Genomic DNA, 26,106 nt, shown 5'->3' with positions numbered 1-26,106 from the left:
AAAGGTATGTGGAGATTTGAACTTATCTATCACTCAAAAGTCTATCTACTCTATCTCCTATCTTGAGACAAAAGTCGTTTTGCTATATATACTTTAGTTATACACATTTGCTATTTCTAGCCGAGTTTATCTCGCTTATCTATTTCTCGAAATATGTGCTGGTAAGCTTTCGCTTTGGCCAAGTTCATCTTTACTAGTGACGAAAGTCATGTTAAGTTTTAATCACTAGAAAATGGTCTGACGAAAAATGGTTTGTGAACAACAACTATATAACGTCCTCTAAGAATGTTTCAATGATTGAAATGAGAGTTTATATTATATAACCATTGTGGGATATAAGCATTGTGTGGTAACTCATACATGTATAAGTCCTTATTCCTTGAACCAAAGTATGCGTACTTCACTGCTCAGGAAAACCGGAACTAGAGTCCGCGTACTGTCGGAGGTTCTCATCCCGAGAATTTCTGCTGGAGTTTGTGATTGAAAACAAACTTATTCCGGGTACTTAACTCCGCGTACCAGTCCGCGAACTTAAGTTGGTTGTTTTCTAAAAACGATTATTCGTGAACTTAAACTTATATAAACTAAGGAATGCAAGTTTGCAAACCGTGGCTATAAAGTTCATGAATCGATTCGAGTGAATCAAATCGTTTTTGTTTCAATTGTGTCTAATATAAAGATATAAGCAATTGAACAACTCTCTAACTAGTTCATTTGAGTCATTTGAACTAGTTGTGGTAAAGAAGAATATGGTTGATATGAAAGTGCTCATATGGCTAACCATTTGGTTAACTACTGTTGAACCAACAAGATGTACATGTTTGGGTACGGTTACACAAACCTAGATAAACGTGCATTTAATTTGTGTGTAACAAGCTAAGTTTCGATCTAACGGTTGAAAGATATTAGCTTGAATCTAATCAGGTTTTCATCTAACGGTGAATAATTGAATGCTTTGTTACTAAGCTAACATTAATTGCCAACCATGATTTGAAAGTTTATATAAAGGAGAACTCTAGCAACTGGGAAACCTAATCCCCACACCTCCTGTGTGTACTAGTTGTATTAGCAAGAGTCGATTCTCCTTTAACCTTAGGTTTCACTGAGACCCTGTAGGTTAACGACTTGAAGACTTCATTGGGATTGTGAAGCCAGACCGATACTACTTTTCTTGTAGTTGTGTGATCTAATCTTGTTGTTTCTATCGTACTAAGCACAATCGTAAGATTGGCTTGAGATTGATTTATCCTATAGGCAAGATATAAAAGAAGTCACAAACATCTTCGTCTCATCGTTTGTGATTCCGCAATATCTTCTTTCGCTAGTCGATTAAGATTATTGTGAGGTGATTGATAATACTAGGTTGTTCTTCGGGAATATAAGTCCAGTTTATCAATTGGTTCCTGTTCACCTTGATTTATCAAAATATGGAACAAAAACTCGTAGGTATTTATGTGGGAGACAGATTTATCTATTATCATAGACTTTTCTGTGTGATACGAATTTGTTTATTAAAGCTTCAACTTTGGGTCGTAGCAACTCTTAGTTGTGGGTGAGATCATGTAAGGGAATCAAGTGCGTAGTATCATGCTGGGTTCAGAGACGTAAGGAGCGCAACTGTACCTTGGATCAGTGTGAGATTGATTGGGGTTCAACTACAGTCCAGACCGAAGTTAGTTTGTAGTAGGCTAGTGTCTGTAGCGGCTTAATCCAGTGTGTGTTCAATCTGGACTAGGTACCGGGGTTTTTTCTGCATTTGCGGTTTCCTCGTTAACAAAACTTCTGGTGTCTATGTTATTTCTTTTCCGCATTATATTTTGTTATATAATTAAAATATCACAGGCTGTGCGTTGAATCGATCAATTGGGAAATCCAACCTTTGGTTGTTGATTGAAATTGATTGATCCTTGAAAATTGGTCTTTGGTACCGTTCAAGTGATTTCTCTTGTATTCAATTAGACTCGCAGATTTCTATTTGCTTGCGTAAGTATTGAATCGAGAAAGAGAGATACAACTCTTTGATATACTTCTATTAAGATTGAGTCTGACTGTCTAGTTGATTTGAAAGTTTATATAAAGGAGAACTCTAGCAACTGGGAAACCTAATCCCTACACCTCATGTGTGATACAAGTTGTATTAGCTAGAGTCGATTCTCCTTTAACCTTAGGTTTCTACCGAGACCCCGTAGGTTAACGACTTGAAGACTTCATTGGGATTGTGAAGCCAGACCGATACTACTTTTCTGGTAGTTGTGTGATCTGATCTTGTTGTTTCTATCGTACTAAGTACAATCGTAAGATCGGCTTGAGATTGATTTCTCCGATATGCAAGTGTTGATGGTGGTTTTTATCTTAGGGTTAAAATCGTAAAACTGTACATCCGACATGACGTCACTATCACCATTAGCACATTTATTCAATCAATCAGCACGCCTACGTAAGAATTACCGGGATACCTTTTTTTACATGGGTCATGTTCCACGGCAAAACCCTTAATATTGACTAACATCATCCATGCCAAACCTTAATTCTCATGTTACCGCGCCAAGGCATGCCAACCATGCCAGCCGCACCACTGTGCCAATGGCAAACCATGCCAGGCACATCTCCGCGCCAAGGCATGCCAACCATGCCAGCCGCACCACTATGCCAATGGCAAACCATGTCAGCCACATCTCCGCGCCAAGGCATGACAACCATGCCAGCCGCACCACTGTGCCAATGGCAAACCATGCCATCCACATCACCGCACCAAGGCATGCCAACCATGCAAGCCGCACCGCACCAAGGCATGCCAACCATGCAAGCCGCACCACTATACCATAAGCGAACCATGCCATCCTCATCTACGCGCCAAGGCATGCTAACCATGCCACCCACACCACTGTGCCAATGGAAAACCATGCATGCCACATCTTCGCGCCAAGGCATGCCAACCATGCTAGCCGCACCACTGTGCCAATGGCAAACGACGCCAGCCATGCTGGCCGCACCATGCGCCAATGGCATGCCAAACCCTTGGCCCTATCCATACTGGCCGCACCATGCACCAATGGCATGCCAAACCCTTGGCCCCACTATGCCAATCCATACGCACCATTCTGCCTTGGCCCCACCATGCCAAGCCGTCCAAACCCTTAGCCCCACTATGCCAAGCCATTCGCACCATTCTGCCTTGGACCAACCATGCCAAGCCGTCCAAACCCTTGGCCCCACTATGCCAAGCCGTCCGCGCCATTTGCCTTGGCCCTACCATGCCGGCCTTCCTTATGCGGATACCAAAACAAAGGCGTGCGACGATCAACGGCCACCCTTCAATCCTAGATGCAAATCCTAGCCGTCCAAGGTCAGACAACGCATGGTAACCTTTCTCCCAAAACCCTAGTTTTGGCCACGCCAAACCGTGCCAAGGCATGCCATGCCACATGTTCCAATGGCATGCCAACCACCTTGCCACGCCATACCATGCCGACCTTCCCTGTGCGGCCACAAAAACGAAAGCGTGCGACGATCAACGACCACCCTTCAATCTTAGATGCAAATCCTAGCCGTCCAAGGTCGCCAGACAACGCATAGTAACCTTTGGCCCAAAACCCTAGTTTTGGCCATGCCAAACCGTGCCAAGGCATGCCATGCCACATGTGCCATTGGCATGCCAACCACCTTGCCGCGCCATACCATGCCGGCCTTCCCTATGCAGCTACCAAAATAAAGGCGTGCAACGATCAACAACCACCCTTCAATCCTAGATGCAAATCTAGTCTTCCAAGGTCGCTTGAAAACCATGGTAACCTTTGGCCCAAAACCCTAGTTTTGGCCATGCCAAACCTGGCATGCCAACCACCTTGTCGCGCCATACCATGCCAGCCTTCCCTATGCGGCTACCAAAACGAAGGCGTGCGACGATCAACAACCACCCTTCAATCCTAGATGCAAATCCTAGCCGTCCAAGGTTGCCAAACAATGCACGGTAACCTTTGCCCCAAACTCTAGTTTTGTCCACGCCAAACCGTGCCAAGGCATGCCATGCCACATGTGCCAATGGCATGCCAACCACCTTGCCGCGCCACGCCATACCGACCTTTCCTATGCGGATGCCAAAACGAATACCTGCAACGATCAACGACCACCTTTTCATCTAATATGCAGATCTTAGCCGTCCAAGGTTACCAGCTAACGCATGACAACTTTTGGCCCTAGTTTGGTCGCGCCTAAACAAAGCCAAAACCCTAACTTTTGTCCGCGCCTAAACCAGGCCATATTAAAGCCATACCGAGCAGGCTTTCATGCCACTGGCTACCAAACGAAGGGTTGCAATAATCAACGGCTACCTTTCCTCTTAAGATGCAAAATCTCGACTGTCGAAGGTCACCGAGCCGGCAAGTCTCCCAAGCTCGACTTGCCAGATGCAAACCACATGCTACAAGTTTTCCATGAAAATACTCGTGACATCAAGGCATGTCACAAACTGGGGGATGCTCATTGGGTATTGGTTTGGAGGTTTACAACGTGCGGCGTACACTACGCCCGTTATAAGAAAGTATCATAAGTATGAGGAGGTTAGTAAATACAGGGAGTAATGGTGAAACGCTTACGGAACATCAATTCCAGGCGTTACCGGTTACCACCTCCTCCCATTTACTCACCCGTTTTCCATTTCTTAATGAGACCAGAGTACGTTTCATTTCGACTTGTATAAATAGGCATTACCTATTTCCACCGAACAACAAGTTCAGGTCAGGAGCATACAACACTCAGAAAACATTTGATATCTTTTCATATGTTAGCTTCCCACTTTCTGATACAAGTCGTAGAAAACAACTACTTTTCCAGAATCGACTATTCTGGTCTCAACACTTTCTTCGTTTCCTTCCCCAAAACCAACCCTTCTCCTTCACTTTGTGGCCGAAGAAAGTCTGGAACTACCATTTCTTAGTTTAGGACGGATTTGTACAGATTGATCTCTCGAATCTAAAGTACTCCCTTGCAGGATATTGTTTAAGGTTTAAATTCGTTTCTCACCCACACACCCGAAATTACCAAAATCAGCAGAAACCATTTTCACCCTCAAACAATTGGCGATCACAGTAGGATATTGATCTTTCGGTCACGGCGTCAGTATTCAATCCTCGATATCATACCGCGACCCAGACGTCAGGACAGTAGAATCAAACGATCCGCTTAGGAATCGACGACTCAGCTACCAGGAGGCTCGATTACCAGCCGTAACACGACAAGGGACGACTGGGGACTTCCGAGGGGTTAGAAGCAAACGATCCGACCAGGGATCAGCGGCACGACAAGGAATGACTGGGGACTTTCCACAGTCACGACGATATTTCCCACAAAACTCGGTCTTACATCCGGGAGATTCCTTTTTCACCAGAAGATCTGAAAAACCGAGTAAGTATTGCTAGATAAAATACGTGGTCTACTACCTCAAGTCTTCACAGGGGAAATAAAAACCAATAGCCATATTTTCCCGTGCTTCATGCTTTCTTCTATCGCACAACATTCACAATTCCATGACTCTCCTGGGGTACTCATGACACTTATGTTCATAACCAAAACATCATTATTCTAAAATGATTCATTATAAATAATAATTCAAAACTCTCAGGGTAATATTTGTCTACCAACCCAAAAATTCTGGAAATCAAAACCATAAACTAGGCGTTTCATTTTCCTTTAAAAAAAACCTAAAATAAGAAGTTCAGAAGACAGAAATGCGTTCAAGGAAAATTTTCAACAATGGCTTGCTCTTCTTGGCGAAAGCCTCCTTCATTCTTTGGACAGCCTCCCTATTCAACTTCAACTTCCTAGACAACTTTTCGACTTCCGCTTCCTGCTTCTTCACCATATCCGCAGAAGGGCTTTCGACTGTTTCGGCCATCAACTTTTCAACCTCAGAGAGACCTTCAACGAACTAAGGAACATTGAACTCGAAGTTTACACACACGTCATGATGGAATCTCCAGCTCGAGACTACATCCTCAGAAATAATATGACCTATCACGTTGCACATGTCGTCAATCGAAGACAAAGCTTTCTCCACACGCTTAACCAACGCAAATCGACTAGTAATTTTCTTGGACGTGGATATATGTCCGTAGCTTTCCCATATCTTAGTGTATAGCACCGCATGTTTGGCTGGCACGCTAAATCCCCCGATCAACACATGATCCAGATGAGGAACCAGGTATGGAGGATTGAAAGTGGCGCCCGCGACTGCATCAGCGACAAACATAACGACAATTGCACCTGTGGCCACTGGAGTACTATCCATTGTCTGAGTCACAACGACGTTTTCATCTCGATCAACACCCATTTCAAGGTCACCCGGTGCGGCTTCCACAGTTGGAGACAAAGCTGTATCTCCGCTAGTCTCCATCTCAGGGCCATTTTCAGAAACGGCTTCTCCCCTATGATATCACGGATTAGATATTTTCCAAAGAAAAAGGGAGGGAGAAAAGAAGAAAAAACATGCGAGAGACTCACTGATTCGCTTTCAGACCGACTAGAGGAAGATTCAGCACTGTTGTCCGAAGAACTACTCTCACCATCACTGGACTCTGAACTTTCATCCTTCTCGGGTTCCCCGTCGCCATGGATAGGCTTAGCACCGCCACCCTCCGTCTCGAGAAGCGATGTTTTCTGACTACTTACAAGTTTGGTAAAGGCGTTCACGCTGCTGAGACCCTAGGCAAGATACAAATACGGATACTCAGAAAAGAAACAAGGATATACACGATCCAAATAAAGTCAAGAGGAAAATCATACGTACCCGCATATTGGACGAACTGAAAGTCGGTAGGGCTGTCGAAACTTACTGGGAACCATCTGCACGACTTTTAGATCTTCACTCCTTCACTTGGGGACTATCCGCATTCGGGCTAACGGATTTTTGCTTGGGCGAAGAAGAATCCCTCAGCAGTGGATGCTCCGCTAAAACCGCAGGAGAAGGCTTACCGCGACGGTTTTCTACCACATCATTCACGAATCCATGGAAAACGAAAAACTCATCCTGCCAAAATATGTTATATTTGGAGGTTTTTGATGGATTTCGTTCCGCAAGCAGGAAAGGGAGATTTTTACCCGACACAAGAACAGTAGCATCGAGAACAGTTGGTAACGAGACTTCTGGAACAACCGGCTGACGAACAAGTGGGACCCCTTGGTCAAAACCCATATGCCGAGCCGCCCTATCGATATTGTAAGAGACTGCTTTGCAAGATCCTCGAAAGAAAGACGACAAATGACCGGGCGTGCAGCTTCGCATGAACACCATCTTTCCAACACTCATATCCTCTTTATCAGAAGACAAAGACATGTTCGGAGCAGGAGCAAAGGTACTGATCTGAGTTATGGACACATGCACCGGAGCCCATGAACGAAAATTGACCGTGTGCGAGTTGTCAAGGAATCCAACCAGATTCGAACCAATCTTTGGGAGCCTATTCGACCAGCACAGTATTCTAGAGCCACCCCAATACTCGGGAAGTACGGCCAACGGTTTTGAAGCATACCTTTCGAAGTGCTCCCACAACCACGCTTGGAGAAAGGAGGCATGAATATACGAATCCACTTTCATGTAACCATTTGAAGTGCACATATCCGCGACCAGATCCAAGTGTGTACAGAGAACCAAGAAACAAGCCGCCAATAGGGAGAACGACACCTTTTGCCAATTTTATGGCAAACTTGATAAGTTCCTGTCTTATCTCCTTTTTACCCGAGCCGTCATCGAAAACATCTCTGGATAACCAAAGAGCCAAGAACGCCGCGATAACCAGAAACACCAACTCGTTCTAAGGGAAGGCTTGGGTCTTTCAAAAATGAGAATTTTTTATTCAAAGACAGAAACCGCAACTAGTCGTCGCGAATACAAGGAAGGTAAAGAAAAAAAAAGAGTCTGCAAAACGTCAGGACAACTAAACGAAGAATGGAAACAATGAAGAAGAAGAAGCTAGTCATAGAAAGCTAATGTGTGAATTGCCAATGCTTCGGTCAGAGATTTTTCAAACAATTTCCCCAACAATCTTTCGGACAGCAAAGGTTCCATCCGGAAGCCACATCAACAATAACAGCCTCAAAATCCCACCCAGAAGTCGTCTCAGCAGCAACATCATCCGTCTGTTTACCAACATCTGCCTCGGAACCAACCCAGCGTATGCCACCACGACTTATCCAATGCCACTGACAACAGTTTCGCCGTCTTCTCCAAAAGTTGTTTCATTTTCATCAACCGCGACATCATCATCTTCCTCGGAAGTCTTCTCAGCAACCTTTCGAAGAGAATTTCCCGATTCATCAGAATCAAGGGTTATGACACCGTCCTGGACAAGGGAGCTACGTTGATTTTCCCCTAAAATCTTCACAAGCTCGGTTTTCCGCTGTTTCAACTGAGAAGTGAATTGTCCCGCCCTAACAGTGGACCGTGAAGAGGTTTTGTTGCACCAAATCCTCCCAACGCGCTGGGATTCTTTGCCGCCTTCATGTTCTTCCTCCAAAGGTATGTCCCGAATGATTTCACCGACTTCACGAAATAGAGATTCAATTCTATTCAATGCCTCCCTATGAGAAGAAGATTGGTTTTGGTCCGCTCCAAAGTATCTACCCGAAAAATTGGAGACATGTATGTCATTGGAAGATCCCATTATGCACTACAAAACCAGATAAAGGATAGAGGATAGACACGATTTCAGAACGACCTGCGGAAATGAAAGATTCAAGATCATGTCTTATAGCCAGCAGAGCGATGAAGTCCCGAAAAGGAAAGCCTCCTACTAGCCGCGGATTGAGGCGTGATATCAGATTCTAATAAAACCGCTTTCTACTAGCGAGGTGAATTAGGGTTTGGTGAGAAAACGTGGAAGTACATGTTTAAGACACGCTTGCCCACATTGTTACTCTCTGCCGCTAGCACCGAGACTTGGAAAATACAAGACCGACAAGGTGACGTGAGGAAAAGGAATAACGCCCCCTTTCTACGGGCATAACACTTGCGGGGTTTTGAATAAGGCAAGGACTTCCTATTTGATTCAATTAAGGAAAAGAGGCAACCGGGACCGTGAAGACAAAACACCATGCCAAGAGTGCCCACGCCATTGCCTTGGACCCACACGCCGAACCGCGCATGCTTTGCCTCAGCAAACCGTGTCATGCCTTGCACCACCGTCCGCGCATGCTTTGCCACACCAAACCGTGTCATGCCTTGCACCACCGTCCGCGCATGCTTTGCCTCACCAAACCGTGTCATGCCTTGCGTCATCGTGCCGCGCCATGACTTGCCGCACCAAGACCAACAAACTCGCCAAGCCAGCGTCTTGATTTTACCAAACCCAGCCAAGGTGATGCATGGCCAGACTAAGCCGGAAATTTTCATCTCACCACTTCACGGTCTGCACCACCAGTACAATTTATGCAAGGCCGCCAACACGGGAAGTACAAAATCTCTTTACCTATCGAAAAAGGTTAGTCGGAATTTCCTGGAAATCTTATCATGACTTGTTGTTTCGATTTTTGTCCTAGCCTGTCACCATCTTATGCTTACCTCGCAACAATGCTCCTGATCCGAGCTAAGTAGGGGACTTAATGTTGATGGTGGTTTTTAGCTTAGGGTTAAAATCGTAAAACTGTACATCCGACAAGACGTCACTATGACTATTAGCACATTTGTTGAATCAATCAACATGCCTACGTAAGAATTACCGGGGTACCTTTTTTTACATGGGTCATGTTCAACGGCAAAACCCTTAATATTGACTAACATCATCCATGCCAAACCCTAATTCTCATGCTACCGCGCCAAGGCATGCCATCCGCACCACTGTGCCAATGGAAAACCATGCCAGCCACATCTCCGCGCCAAGGCATGTCAACCATGCCAGCCGCACCACTGTGCCAATGACAAACCATGCCAGCCACATCTCCGCGCCAAGGCATGCCAACCATGCCAGCCACATCTCCGCGCCAAGGCATGCCAACCATGCCAGCCACATCTTCGCGCCAAGGCATGCCAACCATGCCAGCCGCACCACTGTGCCAATGGAAAACCATGCCATCCACATCTCCGCCCCAAGGAATGCCAACCATGCCAGCCGCACCACTATGCCAATGGCAAACCATTCCAGCCACATCTACGCGCCAAGGCATGCCAACCATGCCAGCCGCACCACTGTGCCAATGGCAAACCATGCCAGCCACATCACCACGCCAAGGCATGCCAACCATGCAAGCCGCACCACTGTGCCAATAGCGAACCATGCCAGTCTCATCTACGCGCCAAGGCAAGCCAACCATGCCATCTGCACCACTGTGCCAATGCAAAACCATGCATGCCACATCTTCGCGCCAAGGCATGCCAACCATGCTAGCCGCACCACTGTGCCAATGGCAAACCTTTCCAGCCATGCTGGCCGCACCATGCGCCAGTGGCATGCCAAACCCTTGGCCCTAGCCATGCTGGCCGCACCATGCACCAATGGCATGCCAAACCCTTGGCCCAAGCCATGCTGGCCGCCCCATGCGCTAATGGCATGCCAAACCCATGGCCCCACCATGCCAAGCCGTCCAAACCCTTGGCCCCACTATGCCAAGCCATCCGCATTATTCTGCCTTGACCCCACCATGCCAAGCCGTCCAAACCCTAGGCCCCACTATACCAAGCCATTCACACCATTATGCCTTGGCCCCACCATGCCAAGTCGCCAAACCCTTGGCCCCAATATGCCAAGCCGTCCGCGCCATTTTCCTTGGCCCTACCATGCCGGCCTTTCCTATGCGGCTACCAAAACAAAGGTGTGCGACGATCAACGGACACCCTTCAATCCTAGATGCAAATCCTAGCCGTCCAAGGTCGCCAGACAACGCATGGTAACCTTTGGCCCAAAACCCTAGTTTTGGCCACGCCAAACCGTACCAAGGCATGTCATGCCACATGTTCCAATGGCATGCCAACCACCTTGCCGCGCCATACCATGCCGGCCTTCCCTATGCGGCCACCAAAACGAAAGCGTGCGACGATCAACGACCACCCTTCAATCCTAGATGCAATTCCTAGCCGTCCAAGGTCGCCAGACAACGCATATTAACCTTTGGCCCAAAACCCTAGTTTTGGCCACGCCAAACCGTGCCAAGGCATGCCATGCCACATGTGCCAATGGCATGCCAACCACCTTACCGCGCCATACCATGCCGGCCTTCCCTATGCAGCTACCAAAATGAAGGCGTGCGACGATTAACAACCATCCTTCTATCCTAGATGCAAATCCTAGTCTTCCAAGGTCGCCAGACAACCATGGTAACCTTTGGCCCAAAACCCTAGTTTTGTCCATGCCAAACCGCGCCAAGGCATGCCATGCCATATGTGCCAATATGCCAACCACCTTGTCGCGCCATACTATGCCAGCCTTCCCTATGCGGCTACCAAAACGAAGGCGTGCGACGATCAACGACCACCCTTCAATCCTAGATGCAAATCCTAGCCGTCCAAGGTTGCCAAACAACGCACGGTAACCTTTGGCCCCAAACCCTAGTTTTGGCCACGCCAAACCGTGCCAAGGCATGCCATACCACATGTGCCAATGGCATGCCAACCACCTTGCCGCGCCACGCCATACCGACCTTCCCTATGCGGATGCCAAAACGAAGGCCTGCAACGATCAACGACCACCTTTTCATCTAAGATGCAGATCTTAGCCGTCCAAGGTTACCAGCTAACGCATGACAACTTTTGGCCCTAGTTTGGTCGCACCTAACCAAAGCCAAAACCCTAACTTTTGGCCGCGCCTAAACCAGGCCATATTAAATCCATACCGAGCAGGCTTTCATGCCACTGGCTACCAAACGAAGGGTTGCAATAATCAACGACTACCTTTCCTCTTAAGATGCAAAATTTCGACTGTCGAAGGTCACCGAGCCGGCAAGTCTCCCAAGCTCGACTTGCCAGATGACAACAACATGCTACATGTTTTCCATGAAAAGACTCGTGACATTAACGCATGTCACAAACTGGGGGATGCTCATTGGGTATTGGTTTGGCGGTTTACAGCGTGCGGCGTACACTACGCCCGTTATAAGAAAGTATCATAAGTATGAGACGGTTAGTAAATACAGGGAGTAATGGTGAAACGCTTATGGAACATCAATTCCAGGCGTTACCGGTTACCACCTCCTCCCATTTACTCACCCGTTTTCTGTTTCTTAATGAGACCAGAGTACGTTTCATTTCGACTTGTATAAATAGGCATTACCTATTTCCACCGAACAACAAGTTCAGGTCAGGAGCATACAACACTCAGAAAACATTTGATAGCTTTCCATCTGTTAGCTTCCCACTTTCTGATACAAGTCGTAGAAAACAACTACTTTTCCAGAATCGACTATTCTGGTCTCAACACTTTCTTCGTTTCCCTCCCCAAAACCAACCCTTCTCCTTCACTTTGTGGCCGAAGTAAGTCTGGAACTACCATTTCTTAGTTTAGGCCGGATTTGTACAAATTGATCTCTCGAATCTAAAGTACTCCCTTGCAGTATATTGTTTAGGGTTTAAATTCGTTTCTCACCCACAGACCCGAAATTACCAAAATCAGCAGAAACCGTTTTCACCCTCAAACAATTGGAGACCACAGTGGGATATTGATCTTTCGGTCACGGCGTCAGTTTCAATCCTCGATCTCATACCTCGACCCAGACGTCAGAACAGTAGAATCAAACGATCCGCTCAGGAATCGACGACTCAGCTACCAGGCGACTCGATTACCAGCCGTAACACGACAAGGGACGACTGGGGACTTCCGAGGGGTTAGAAGTAAACGATCCGACCAGGGATCAACGGCACGACAAGGAATGACTGGGGACTTTCCATAGTCACGGCGATATTTCCCACAAAACTCGGTCTTACATCCGGGAGATTCCTTTTTCACCAGAAGATCCGAAAAACCGAGTAAGTCTTGCTAGAAAAAATACGTGGTCTACTACCTCAAGTCTTCACGGGGGAAATAAAAACCAATAGCCATATTTTCCCGTGCTTCATGCTTTCTTCTATTGCACAACATTCACAATTCCATGACTCTCCTGGGGTACTCATGACACTTATGTTCATAAACAAAACATCATTATTCTAAAATGATTCATTCTAAATAATAATTCAAAACCCTCAGGGTAACATTTTTCTACCAACCCAAAAATTCTTGAAATCAAAACCATAAACTAGGCGTTTCATTTGCCTTTAAAAAAAAAACTAAAATAAGAAGTTCAGAAGACAGAAATGCGTTCAAGGAAAATTTTCAACAATGGCTTGCTCTTCTTGGCGAAAGCATCCTTCATTCTTAGGATAGCCGCCCTATTCAACTTCAACTTCCTAAACAACTTTTCGACTTCCGCTTCCTGCTTCTTCACCATATCCGCAAAAGGACTTTCGACTGTTTCGGCCAGCAACTTTTCAACCTCAGAGAGACCTTCAACGAACCAAGGAACATTGAACTCGAAGTTTACACACACATCACGATGGAACCTCCAGCCTGAGACTACATCCTCAAAAAAAATATGACCTGTCACGTTGCACATGTCGTCAATCGAAGAAAAAGATTTCTCCACACGCTTAACCAACGCAAATCGACTAGTAATTTTCTTGGTCGTGGCGATATGTCCGTAGCTTTCCCATATCTTAGTGTATAGCGCCGCATATTTGGCTGGCAGGCTAAATCCCCCGATCAACACATGATCCGGATGAGGAACCAGGTACGGAGGATTGAAAGTGGCGCCCGCGACTGCATCAGCGACAGGCAAGGGATTCCTAATGACAATTTCACCTGCGGCCACTGGAGTACTATCCATTGTCTGAGTCACAACGACGTTTTCATCTCGATAAACACCCATTTCAAGGTCACCCGGTGCGGCTTCCACAGTTGGAGACAAAGCTGTATCTCCGCCAGTCTCCATCTCAGGGCCATCTTCAGAAACGGCTTCCCCCTATGAATCACGGATTAGATATTTTCCAAAGAAAAAAGGAGGGAGGAAAGAAGAAAAAACATGCGAGAGACTCACTGATTCTCTTTCATACCGACTAGAGGAAGATTCAGCGCTGTTGTCGGAAGAACTACTCTCGCCATCACTGGACTCTGAACTTTCATCATTCCCGGGTTCCCCGTCGCCATGGATAGGCTCAGCACCGCCACCCTCCGTCTCGAGAAGCGATGTTTTCTGACTACTTGCAAGTTTGGTAAAGGAGTTCACGCTGCTGAGACCCTAGGCAAGATACAAAGACGTATACTCAGAAAAGAAACAAGGATATACACGATCCAACTAAAGTCAAGAGGAAAATCATACGTACCCGCATATTGGACGAACTGAAAGTCGGTAGGGCTGTCGAAACTGACTGGGAACCATCTTCACGACTTTTTGATCTTCACTCCTTCACTTGGGGACTATCCGCATTCGGGCTAACGGATTTTCGCTTGGGCGAAGAAGGATCCCTCAGCAGTGGATGCTCCGCTAAAACCGCAGGAGAAGGCTTACCGCGACGGTTTTCTACCACATCATTCACGAATCCATGGAAAACGAAAAACTCATCCTGCCAAAATATGTTATATTTTGAGGTTTTTGATGGATTTCATTCCACAAGCAGGAAAGGGAGATTTTTACCCGACACAAGAATAGTAGCATCGAGAACAGTTGGTAACGAGACTTCTGGAACAACCGGCTGACGAACAAGTGGGACCCCTTGGTCAAAACCCATATGTCGAGCCGCCCTATCGATATTGTAAGAGACTTCTTTGCAAGATCCTCGAAAGAAAGACGGCAAATGACCGGGCGTGCAGCTTCGCATGAACACCATCTTTCCAACACTCATATCCTCTTTATCAGAAGACAAAGACATGCTTGGAGCAGGAGCAAAGGTACTAATCTGAGTTATGGACGCATGCACCGGAGCCCATGGAAGAAAATTAACCGTGTGCTAGTTGTCAAGGAATCCAACCAGATTCGAACCAATCTTTAGGCGCCTATTCGACCAGCACAGTATTCTAGAGCCACCCCAATACTCGGGAAGTACGGCCAACGTTTATAAAGCATACCTTTCGAAGTGCTCCCACAACCACGCTTGGAGAAAGGTGGCATGAATAAATGAATCTACTTTCATGTAACTATTTGAAGCGCACATATCCGCGACCAGATCCAAGTGTGTACAGAGAACCAAGAAACAAGCCGCCAATAGGGAGAACGACACCTTTTGCCAATTTTATGGCAAACTTGATAAGTTCCTGTCTTATCTCCTTCTTACCCGAGCCGTCATCGAAAACATCTCTGGATAACCAAAGAGCCAAGAACGCCGCGACATGAAGCGTACTATTCTTTTGATTCGGCTCCAACTCATCGGGAAACCAACGAGATATCCAATCACAACCAGAAACACCAACTCATTCTAAGGAAGGCTTGGGTCTTTCAAAATGAGAAGTTTTTATTCAAAGACAGAAACCGCAACTAGTCCTCGCGAATACAAGGAAGGTAAAAAAAAAAAGAGTCTGCAAAACGTCAGGACAACTAAATGAAGAATGGAAACAATGAAGAAGAAGAAGCTAGTCATAGAAAGCTAATGTGTGAATTGCCAATGCTTCGGTCAGAGCTTTTTCAAACACTTTCCCCAAAAATCTTTTGGACAGCAAAGGTTCCATCCGGAAGCCACATCAACAATAGCATCCTCAAAATTCCACCCAGAAGTCGTCTCAGCAGCAATATCATCCGTCTGTTTACCAACATCTGCCTCGGGAACCAACCCAGCGTATGCCACCACGACACTTCAATGCCACTGACAACAGTTTCGCCGTATTCTCCAAAAGTTGTTTCAGTTTCATCAACCGCGACATCATCATCTTCCTCGGAAGTCTTCTCAGCAACCTTTCGAAAAGAATTTCCCGATTCATCAGAATGAAGGGTTAAGACACCATCCTGGACAAGGGAGCTACGTTGATTTTCCACTAAAAGCTTCACAAGCTCGGTTTTCCGCTGTTTCAACTGAGAAGTGAACTGTCCCGCCCTAACAGTGGACCGTGAATAGGTTTTGTTGCACCAAATCCTCCCAATGCGCTGGGATTCTTTGCCGCCTTCCCGTTCTTCCTCCAAAGGTATGTCCCGAATGATTTCACCGACTTCAAGAAATAGAGATTCAATTCTATTCAATGCCTCCCTATGAGAAGAAGACTGGTTTTGGTCCGCTTCAAAGTTTCTCCCCGAAAAATTGGAGACATGTATGTCATTGGAAGATCCCATTATGCGATACAAAACCAGATAAAGGATAGAGGATAGACACGATTTCAGAACGACCTGTGTAAATGAAGGATTCAAGATCATGTCTTATAGCCAGCAGAGCGATGAAGTCCTGAAAAGGAAAGCCTCCTACTAGCCGCGGATTGAGGCGTGATATCAGATTCTAATAAAACCGCTTTCTACTAGCGAGGTGAATTAGGGTTTGGTGAGAAAACGTGGAAGTACATGTTTAAGACACGCTTGCCCGCATTGTTACTCTCTGCCGCTAGCACCGAGACTTGGAAAATACAAGACAGACAAGGTGACGTGAGGAGAAGGAATAACGCCCCCTTTCTATGGGCATAACACTTGCGTGGTTTTGAATAAGGCAAGGACTTCCTATTTGAGTCAAGTAAGGAAAAGAGGAAATCGGGACCGTGAAGACAAAACACCATGCCAAGAGTGCCCACGCCATTGCCTTGGCCCCACACGCCGAACCGCGAATGCTTTGCCTCACCAAACCGTGTCATGCCTTGCACCACTGTCCGCACATGCTTTTCCATACCAAACCGTGTCATGCCTTGCACTACCGTCCGCGCATGCTTTGCCTCACCAAAACGTGTCATTCCTTGCGCCATCGTGCCGCACCATGACCAACAAAAACGCCAAGCCAGCGTCACGATTTTCCCTAACCCACCCAAGGTGATGCATGGCCAGACTAAGCCGGAAATTTTCATCTCACCACTCCACGGTCTGCACCACCAGTACAATTTATGCAAGGCCGCCAACACGGGAAGTAAAAACTCTCTTTACCTATCGAAAAAGGTTAGTCGGAATTTCCTGGCCATCTTATAACGACTTGTTGTTTTGATTTTTGTCCTAGCCTGTCACCATCTTATGCTTACCTCGCAACAATGCTCCTGATCCGAGCTAAGCAAGGGACTTAATGTTGATGGTGGTTTTTAGCTTAGGTTTAAAATCGTAAAACTGTACATCCGACATGACGTCACTATGACCATTAGCACATTTGTTGAATCAATCAGCATGCCTACGTAAGAATTATCGGGGTACCTTTTTTTACATGGGTCATGTACCACGGAAAAACCCTTAATATTGACTAACATCATCCATGCCAAACCCTAATTCTCATGCTACCGCTCCAAGGCATTCCAACCATGCCAACCGCACCACTATGCCAATGGCAAACCATGTCAGCCACATCTCCGTGCCAAGGCATGTCAACCATGTCAGCCGCACCATTGTGCCAATGAAAAACCATGCCAGCCACATCTCAGCGCCAAGGCATGCCAACCATGCCAGCCGCACCACTGTGCCAATGGCAAAACATGCCAGCCACATCTTCGCGCCAAGGCATGCCAACCATGCCAGCCACATCTCCGCTCCAAGGCATGCCAACCATGCCAGCCGCACCACTGTGCCAATGGAAAACCATGCCAGCCACATCTACGCGCCAAGGCATGCCAACCATGCCAGCCGCACCACTGTGCCAATGGCAAACCATGCCAGCCACATCACCGCACCAAGGCATGCCAACCATACAAGCCGCACCACTATACCAATAGCGAACCATGCCAGCCTCATCTACGCGCCAAGGCATGCCAACCATGCCACCCGCACCACTGTGCCAATAGAAAAACATGCATGCCACATCTTCGCGCCAAGGCATGCCAACCATGCTAGCCGCACCACTTTGCCAATGGAAAACCACGCCAGCCATGCTGGCCGCACCATGCGCCAGTGGCATGCCAAACCCTTGGCCCTAGCCATGTTGGCCGCACCATGCACCAATGGCATGCCAAACCCTTGCCCTAGCCATGCTGGCCACACCATGCGCTAATGGCATGCCAAACCCATGGCCCCACCATGCCAAGCCTTCCAAACCCTTGGCCCCACTATGCCAAGCCATCCGCACCATTTTGCCTTGGCCCCACCATGCCAAGCCGTCCAAACCCTTAGCCCCACTATGCCAAGCCATTCACACCATTCTGCCTTGGCCCCACCATGCCAAGCCGTCCAAACCCTTGGCCCCACTATGCCAAGCCGTCCACCCATTTGCCTTGGCCCTACAATGCCGGCCTTCCCTATGCGGCTACCAAAACAAAGGCGTGCGACGATCAACGGCCACCCTTCAATCCTAGATGCAAATCCTAGCCGTCTTAGGTCGCCAGAAAACGCATGGTAACCTTTGGCCCAAAACCCTAGTTTTGGCCACGCCAAACCGTGCCAAGGCATGCCATGCCACATGTTCCAATGGCATGCCAACCACCTTGCCGCGCCATACCATGCCGGCCTTCCCTATGCGGCCACCAAAACGAAAGCGTGCAACGATCAACGACCACCCTTCAATCCTAGATGCAATTCCTATCCGTCCAAGGTCGCCAGACAACGCATAGTAACCTTTGGCCCAAAACCCTAGTTTTGGCCACGCCAAACCGTTCCAAGGCATGCCATGCCAACCACCTTGCCGCGCCATACCATGCCGGCCTTCCCTATGCAGCTACCAAAATGAAGGCGTGCGACGATCAACAACCACCCTTCAATCCTAGATGAAAATCCTAGTCTTCCAAGGTCTCCAGACAACCATGGTAACCTTTGGCCCAAAACCCTAGTTTTTGCCATGTCAAACCGCGCCAAGGCATGCCATGCCACATGTGCCAATGGCATGCCAACCACCTTGTCACGCCATACCATGCCAGCCTTCCCTATGCGGCTACCAAAACGAAGGCGTGCGACGATCAACGACCACCCTTCAATCCTAGATGCAAATCCTAGGCGTCAAAGGTTGCCAAACAACGCACGGTAACCTTTGGCCCCAAACCCTAGTTTTGGCCACGCCAAACCGTGCCAAGGCATGCCATGCCACATGTGCCAATGGCATGCCAACCACCTTGTCGCGCCACGCCATACCGACCTTCCCTATGCGGATGCCAAAACGAAGTCCTGCAATGATCAACGACCACCTTTTCATCTAAGATGTAAATCTTAGCCGTCCAAGGTTACCATCTAACGCATGACAACTTTTGGCCCTAGTTTGGTCGCGCCTAACCAAAGCCAAAACCCTAACTTTTGGCCGCGCCTAAACCAGGCCATATTAAAGCCATAACGAGCAGGCTTTCATGCCACTGGCTACCAAACGAAGGGTTGCAATAATCAACGGCTACCTTTCCTCTTAAGATGCAAAATCTCGACTGTCGAAGGTCACCGAGCCGGCAAGTCTCCCAAGCTCGACTTGCCAGATGACAACAACATGCTACATGTTTTCCATGAAAAGACTCGCGACATCAACGCATGTCACAAACTGGGGGATGCTCATTGGGTATTGGTTTGGCGCTTTACAGCATGCGGCGTACACTACGCCCGTTATAAGAAAGTATCATAAGTGTGAGGCGGTTAGTAAATACAAGGAGTAATGGTGAAACGCTTATGGAACATCAATTCCAGGCGTTACCGGTTACCACCTCCTCCCATTTACTCACCCGTTTTCCGTTTCTTAATGAGACCAGAGTACGTTTCATTTCGACTTGTATAAATAGGCATTACCTATTTCCAACGAAAAACAAGTTCAGGTCAGGAGCATACAACACTTAGAAAACATTTGATAGCTTTCCATCTGTTAGCTTCCCACTTTCTGATACAAGTCGTAGAAAACAACTACTTTTCCAGAATCGACTATTCTGGTCTCAACACTTTCTTCGTTTCCCTCCCCAAAACCAACCATTCTCCTTCACTTTGTGGCCGAAGCAAGTCTGGAACTACCATTTATTAGTTTAGGCCGGATTTGCACAGATTGATCTCTCGAATCTAAAGTACTCCGTTGCAGTATATTTTTTAGGGTTTAAATTCGTTTCTCACCCACACACCCGAAATTACCAAAATCAGCAGAAACCGTTTTCACCCTCAAACAATTGGCGACCACAATGGGATATTGATCTTTCTGTCATGACGTCAGTTTTCAATCCTCGATCTCATACCTCGACCCAGACGTCAGGACAGTAGAATCAAACGATCCGCTCAGGAATCGACGACTCAGCTACCAGGCGACTCGATTACCAGCCGTAACACGACAAGGGACGACTGGGGACTTCCGAGGGGTTAGAAGCAAACGATCCGACCAGGGATCAGCGGCACGACAAGGAATGACTGGGGACTTTCCATAGTCACGGCGATATTTCCCACAAAACTCGGTCTTACATCCGGGAGATTCCTTTTTCACCAGAAGATCTGAAAAACCGAGTAAGTCTTGCTAGAAAAAATACGTGGTCTACTACCTCAAGTCTTCACAGGGGAAATAAAAACCAATAGCCATATTTTCCCGTGCTTCATGCTTTCTTCTATCGCACAACATTCACAATTCCATGACTCTCCTGGGGTACTCATGACACTTATGTTCATAACCAAAACATCATTATTCTAAAATGATTCATTCTAAATAATAATTCAAGACCCTCAGGGTAACATTTGTCTACCAACCCAAAAATTCTGGAAATCAAAACCATAAACTAGGTGTTTCATTTGCCTTTAAAAAAAAACCTAAAATAAGAAGTTCAGAAGACAGAAATGCGTTCAAGGAAAATTTTCAACAATGGCTTGCTCTTCTTGGAGAAAGCCTCCTTCATGCTTTGGAAAGACGCCCTATTCAACTTCAACTTCCTAAACAACTTTTCGACTTCCGCTTCCTGCTTCTTCACCATATCCGAAGAAGGACTTTCGACTGTTTCGGCCAGCAACTTTTCAACCTCAGAGAGACCTTAAACGAACCAAGGAACATTGAACTCGAAGTTTACACACACGTCACGATGGAACCTCCAGCTCGAGACTACATCCTCATAACAATATGACCTGTCACGTTGCACATGTCGTCAATTGAAGTCAAAGCTTTCTCCACACGCTTAACCAATGCAAATCGACTAGTAATTTTCTTGGTCGTGGCGATATATCCGTAGCTTTCCCATATCTTAGTGTATAGCGCCGCATGTTTGGCTGGCACGCTAAATCCCCCGATAAACACATGATCCGGATGAGGAACCAGGTATGGAGGATTGAAAGTGGCGCCCGCGACTGCATCAGCGACAGGCAAGGGATTCCTAACGACAATTGCACCTGCGGCCACTGGAGTACTATCCATTGTATGAGTCACAACGACGTTTTCATCTCGATAAACACCCATTTCAAGGTCATCCGGTGCGACTTCCACAGTTTGAGACAAAGCTGTATCTCCGCCAGTCTCCATCTCAGGGCCATCTTCAGAAACGGCTTCCCCCTATGATATCACGGATCAGATATTTTCCAAAGAAAAAAGGGAGGGAGGAAAGAAGAAAAAACATGCGAGAGACTCACTGATTCGCTTTCAGACCGACTAGAGCAAGATTCAGCACTGTTGTCGGAAGAACTACTCTCGCCATCACTGGACTCTGAACTTTCATCCTTCTCGGGTTCCCCGTCGCCATGGATAGGCTCAGCACCGCCACCCTCCGTCTCGAGAAGCGATGATTTATGACTACTTGCAAGTTTGGTAAAGGCGTTCACGCTGCTGAGACCCTAGGCAAGATACAAAGACGGATACTCAAAAAAGAAACAAGAATATACACGATCCAACTAAAGTCAAGAGAAAAATCATACGTACCCGCATATTGGACGAACTGAAAGTCGGTAGGGCTGTCGAAACTGATAGGGAACCATATGCACGACTTTTAGATCTTCACTCCACTTGGGGACTATCCACATTCGGGCTAACGGATTTTCGCTTGGGCGAAGAAGGATCCCTCAGCAGTGGATGCTCCGCTAAAACCGCAGTGGAAGGCTTACCGCGACGGTTTTCTACCACATCATTCACGAATCCATGGAAAACGAAAAACTCATCCTGCCAAATTATTTTATATTAGGAGGTTGTTGATGGATTTCGTTCCACAAGAAGGAAAGGGAGATTTTTACCCGACACAAGAACAGTAGCATCGAGAACAGTTGGTAACGAGACTTCTGGAACAACCGGCTGACGAACAAGTGGGACCCCTTGGTCAAAACCCATATGCCGAGCCTCCCTATCGATATTGTAAGAGACTGCTTTGCAAGATCCTCGAAAGAAAGACGACAACGACCAGCACAGTATTATAGAGCCACCCCAATACTCGGGAAGTACGGCCAACGGTTTTGAAGCATACCTTTAGAAGTGCTCCAACAACCACGCTTGGATAAAGGCGGTATGAATATACGAATCCACTTTCATGTAACCATTTGAAGCGCACATATCCGTGACCAGATCCAAGTGTGTACAGAGAACCAAGAAACAAGCCGCCAATAGGGAAAACGACACCTTTTTCCAATTTTATGGCAAACTTGATAAGTTCCTGTCTTATCTCCTTCTTACCCGAGCCGTCATCGAAAACATCTCTGGATAACCAAAGAGCCAAGAACGCCGCGACATGAAGCATACTATTCTTCTGATTCGGCTCCAACTCATCGGGAAACCACCGAGACATCCAATCACAACCAGAAACACCAACTCGTTCTAAGGGAAGGCTTGGGTCTTTCAAAAATGAGAAGTTTTTATTCAAAGACAGAAACCGCAACTAGTCGTCGCGAATACAAGGAAGGTAAAGAAAAAAAAAGAGTCTGCAAAACGTCAGGACAACTAAACGAAGAATGGAAACAATGAAGAAGAAGAAGCTAGTCATAGAAAGCTAATGTGTGAATTGCCAATGCTTCGGTCGGAGCTTTTTCAAACACTTTCCCCAACAATCTTTCGGACATCAAAGGTTCCATCCGGAAGCCACATCAACAATAGCAGCCTCAAAATCTCACCCAGAAGTCGTCTCAGCAGCAACATCATCCGTCTGTTTACCAACATCTGCCTCGGAACCAACCCAGCGTATGCCACCACGACTTCTCCAATGCCACTGACAACATTTTCGCCGTCTTCTCCAAAAGTTGTTTCATTTTCATCAACCGCGACATCATCTTCGAAGAGAATTTCCCGATTCATCAGAATCAAGGGTTATGACACCGTCCTGGACAAGGGAGCTATGTTGATTTTCCCCTAAAAGCTTCGCAAGCTCGGTTTTCCGCTATTTCAACTGAGAAGTGAACTGTCCCGCCCTAACAGTGGACCGTGAAGAGGTTTTGTTGCACCAAGTCCTCCCAACGCGCTGGGATTCTTTGCCGCCTTCTCGTTATTCCTCCAAAGGTATGTCCCGAATGATTTCACCGACTTCACGAAATAGAGATTCAATTCTATTCAATGCCTCCCTATTAGAAGAAGATTGGTTTTGGTCCGCTCCAAAGTTTCTCCCCGAAAAATTGGAGACATGAATGTCATTGGAAGATCCCATTATGTGCTACAAAACCAGAGAAAGGATAGAGGATAGACACGATTTCAGAACGACCTTCGTAAATGAAGGATTCAAGATCATGTCTTATAGCCAGCAGAGCGATGAAGTCCTGAAAAGGAAAGCCTCCTACTAGCCGCGGATTGAGGCGTGATATCAGATTCTAATAAAACCGCTTTCTACTAGCGAGGTGAATTAGGGTTTGGTGAGAAAACGTGGAAGTACATGTTTAAGACACGCTTTCCCGCATTGTTACTCTCTGCCGCCAGCACCGAGACTTGGAAAATACAAGACCGACAAGGTGACGTGAGGAGAAGGAATAACGCCCCCTTTCTACGGGCATAACACTTGCGGGGTTTTGAATAAGGAAAGGACTTCCTATTTGAGTCAAGTAAGGAAAAGAGGCAACCGGGACCGTGAAGACAAAATACCATGCCAAGAGTGCCCACTCCATTGCCTTGGCCCCACACGCCGAACCGCGCATGCTTTGCCTCACCAAACCGTGTCATGCCTTGCACCACCGTCCGCGCATGCTTTGCCACACCAAACCGTGTCATGCCTTGCACCACTGTCCGCGCATGCTTTGCCTCACCAAACCGTGTCATGCCTTGCGCCATCGTGTCGCGCCATGACTTGCCGCACCAAGACCAACAAACTCGCCAAGCCAGCGTCACGATTTTTTCTAACCCAGCCAAGGTAATGCATGGCCAGACTAAGCCGGAAATTTTCATCTCACCACTCCATGGTCTGCACCACCAGTACAATTTATGCAAGGCCGCCAACACGGGAAGTACAAACTCTCTTTTACCTCTCGAAAAAGGTTAGTCGGAATTTCCTGGCCATCTTATCACGACTTGTTGTTTCGATTTTTGTCCTAGCCTGTCACCATGTTATGCTTACCTCGCAACAATGCTCCTGATCCGAGCTAAGCAGGGGACTTAATGTTGATGGTGGTTTTTAGCTTAGGGTTAAAATCGTAAAACTGTATATCCGACATGACGTCACTATGACCATTAGCACATTTATTGAATCAATCAACATGCCTACGTAAGAATTACAGGGGTACCCTTTTTTACATGGGTCATGTTCCACGGCAAAACCCTTAATATTGACTAACATCATCCATGCCAAACCCTAATTCTCATGCTACCGCGCCAAGGCATGCCAACCATGCCAGCCGCACCACTGTGCCAATGGCAAACCATGCCAACCACATCTGCGCGCCAAGGCATGTCAACCATGCCAGCCGCACCACTGTGCCAATGGAAAACCATGTCAGCCACATCTTCGCGCCAAGGCATGCCAACCATGCAAGCCGCACTACTGTGCCAATGGAAAACCATGCCAACCACATCTCCGCGCCAAGGCATGCCAACCATGCAAGCCGTATCTACGCGCCAAGGCACGCCAGCCATGCCAGCCGCACCACTGTGCCAATGGCAAACCATGCCAGCCACATCTTCGTGCCAAGGCATGCCAACCATGCCAGCCGCACAACTGTGCCAATGGCAAACCACGCCAGCCATGCTGGCCGCACCATGCGCCAATGGAATGCCATACCTTTGGCGCTAGCCATGCTGGCGGCACCATGCGCCAATGGCATGCCAAACCCTTGGCCCTAGCCATGCTGGCCGCACCATGCGCCAATGGCATGCTAAACCCATGGCCCCATCATGCCAAGCCGTCCAAACCCTTGGCCCCACTATGCCAAGCCATTCGCACAATTCTGCCTTGGCCCCACCATGCCAAGCCGTCCAAACCCTTGGCCCCACTACGCCAAGCCATCTGCGCCATTTGCCTTGGCCCTACCATGTCGGCCTTCCCTATGCGGCTACCAAAACGAAGGAGTGCGACGATCAACGACCACCCTTCAATCCTAGATGCAAATCCTAGCCGTCCAAGGTCTCCAGACAACGCATGGTAACCTTTGGCCCAAAACCCTAGTTTTGTCCACGCCAAACCGTGCCAAGGCATGCCATGCCACATGTGCCAATGGCATGCCAACCACCTTGCCGCGCCATACCATGCCGGCCTTCCCTATGCGGCTACCAAAACGAAGGCGTGCGACGATCAACGACCACCCTTCAATCGTAGATCCAAATCCTAGCCGTCTAAGGTCGCCAGACAACGCATGGTAACCTTTGGCCCAAAACCCTAGTTTTGGCCACGCCAAACCGTGCCAAGGCATGCCATGCCACATGTGCCAATGGCAAGCCAACCACCTTGCTGCGCGAAGCCATACCGGCCTTCCCTATGCGGATGCCAAAACGAAGGCTTGCAACGATCAACGACCACATTTTCATCTAAGATGCAGATCTTAACCGTCCAAGGTTACCAGCTAACGCATGGCAACTTTTGGCCCTAGTTTTGTCGCGCCTAAACAAAGACAAAACCCTAACTTTGGCCGCGCTTAAACCAGTCCATATTAAAGCCATACCGAGCAGGCTTTCATGCCACTGGCTACCAAACGAAGGGTTGCAATAATCAACGGCTACCTTTCCTCTTAAGATGCAAAATC

This window comes from Papaver somniferum, chromosome 1 (assembly GCF_003573695.1).
Source record: "Papaver somniferum cultivar HN1 chromosome 1, ASM357369v1, whole genome shotgun sequence".
In the NCBI taxonomy this organism is placed as follows: Eukaryota; Viridiplantae; Streptophyta; class Magnoliopsida; order Ranunculales; family Papaveraceae; genus Papaver; species Papaver somniferum.
This window is presented reverse-complemented; position numbering follows the sequence as displayed.